The following is a 2556-nucleotide window of genomic DNA, read 5'->3' as shown; positions in this document are numbered from 1 at the left end:
TACAGATGAATATTTTCATATTAAATTAAATTTCTACTATTTTATATTCCAATCAAATATAAACATCGTAAATTTTACTAAAAACATATTTAATTAGTGATTTTAATATAAATAATATTCAAAACAAAGTGTAAAATTTTGTTATTAAAGTGTGTCATATTCAGTTTAATGTTAAACCATATGAAATATTAAAAAGCACACACTTTACTGCACGGAATGCACGCATTCTTCTTCTTCTTTTGCGTTCTTTTCGCAAATAATGCATACACGCAGCGATATGTATCGATATTCTTTATGACGAGCGTCGGTCAATTGTGAGTTGATTTTTGTCAAAGACGGACGTGTGCCAAAGTAATTAATTGAATTATAGTGAAAAAAAAAACATAATAAAATAGTGATTGTGTTGGAATAAATTGATCTGCGTAAGTATGAACATTTACATATGTATAATATATTTGTACGCGTACACACATACATACAAAATTGCCATTTATAGTTTCTTGCATCGTGTCCGCAAGAAACATAATTTTGTATACAACATATTACGTGGTAGCCTACATACAAACATATGTATGTGCATATAGCGTAAATGTCGTCGTAATTGTGACTAAATAAAGAAGTTAAAATATGTAAAGCTTCAAATGTGTGATATAGTTGTTATTTGGGTACATATATATGTATGTATATACATACATACATGCATATATTGTGTACGTAGATGCATATGAAAAAAAGAACAATCTGGGAAAAAATATACAGTTTCATACGCATGCCACTGCATAGCAACCTATTTTTCGCGGTAATCTGTACTTTCCGCGTAATCGCTATTTCTCTTTTGTCTCAGTGCAAGAAGCGACGCGTCATTCAATAGTGTACAGATTTTTGTGAAAAATGAACGCGCTTGACCATATGCATATAGTTATGTATTTACATACATATATTGGCAATTAATAACTGCTGTACATGCTTAATTGACTCACATTATAAGTCTTCAAATAATTCATTTTTTTATAAATTCCTAAAAATATATGTACTTATAATTGAACATACGTACATTAATACGAGTATGTATGCGTTTGTAGGCAATGCAAAATGTGATCATTTATTTAGCATGTAACCATGCACAAACGTGGTTGTGCTATTTACTGCTTAACCTTTGAATATGTGTATACATATGTATGTACGCATAATAAATGCTGAATAATAACTTGGTGTAATTAGTATTTATTAATTGTTTGATTTTAGGTTATGGACATTAAAAAGCAAAATTCAGATTTATCCGAAGAAGATGACGCTCAATTAATGAACTTATTAAAGAAATTTGAATTAGAAGAATTATTTGAAGTCCTAAAATGTGAGTTCACTTTAATTTGCTTTTATAAAAATTTTTTTGTTCCTTATTTTTATTTATTTTTGTAAAGCCCATGGTGTGTCATTCCGGTCATTGAAATATATATCCAAAGATGATATAACGAGTATTATTTCAAACGTTGGATTGAGAGCCGAGTTTAGGGTCAAACTTTTTCATTGGCGTAAGAAAGAGGCATGTAATACGTTTATATATATATATATATATATATATATATATATATATATATATATATATATATATATATATATATATATATAATAATAATAATAATAATAATAATATATTAATAAGCAGTATAATATTGATGATGAAACCTTCTCGGCGCGCTCCAAGGTAACCGCTTGGCTGGAAGAATCGCCATCTACACCAACTACCAACAAAACCGACCACGCCCTTTTACCGTTGGTAAGTGATAATGTTTATGTTTTTGTTGTGCTTCATTGTTTTTTGGGATAACCAGTATATCCAATATATACATATAGTAACCAACACTATTGGTTATTATATAATTTTAAATATAATTTTTTAAATTGTTATTATTATTTGTAGGATGTTTTTTATATTTTGGAAAATAACACAAGAGGACAAGCCATATTAAGCTACTTTGAAAAACATTTGGAGTTAACAAATTTTCATAGAGATAGTATTATTTCATTAATTGTCGAGGAAGCTAACTGTAAAGAAGTTAAAATTAGAACATCTGATTATCCTTTAATAGTTAATCAAATTGTTTCGATATTTCCTTCTGAGTCTGAATCGAAGGTAAGAATATTTTGCACAGTCAAAGAAGAATATTTAAGTATCTTTATCCTAATCCTTTTACAGGAAATTTATTTTATTCCAAGAACTGGTAGAAAAAACCCAGGTGGAAAATTGTATGCAAAATATACCAATAGTCGAGCAAAGCGCGCGAAGTTTAGCAGAATAGAAGAGGAATCACTTAATAGCAGTGAAGCAGACACATTTCAGGATCCTGTTGATGAAACACTTCATAATGCATTGAAGACTGCCTTGAAGAGAGAAGTTTCGGATTGGAATGCAGTACTTGATAAGTGGTCAAAAACTTATGAATTGCGTCGTAAAGAATCCCAAACCTTGAATGCATGCGAATTTTTGCAAGAATGGCCGAAGTATACCGATTCTCGTGCAGTGGATTTGGTAAGATTCCAGGCCTTCCAAATGTT

Source organism: Scaptodrosophila lebanonensis, unplaced genomic scaffold (assembly GCF_003285725.1).
Source record: "Scaptodrosophila lebanonensis strain 11010-0011.00,11010-0021.00 unplaced genomic scaffold, SlebRS2 tig00000001-arrow-pilon, whole genome shotgun sequence".
Taxonomy (NCBI): domain Eukaryota; kingdom Metazoa; phylum Arthropoda; class Insecta; order Diptera; family Drosophilidae; genus Scaptodrosophila; species Scaptodrosophila lebanonensis.
The sequence above is the reverse complement of the archived record's forward strand: the minus strand, read 5'-3'. Positions refer to the sequence as shown.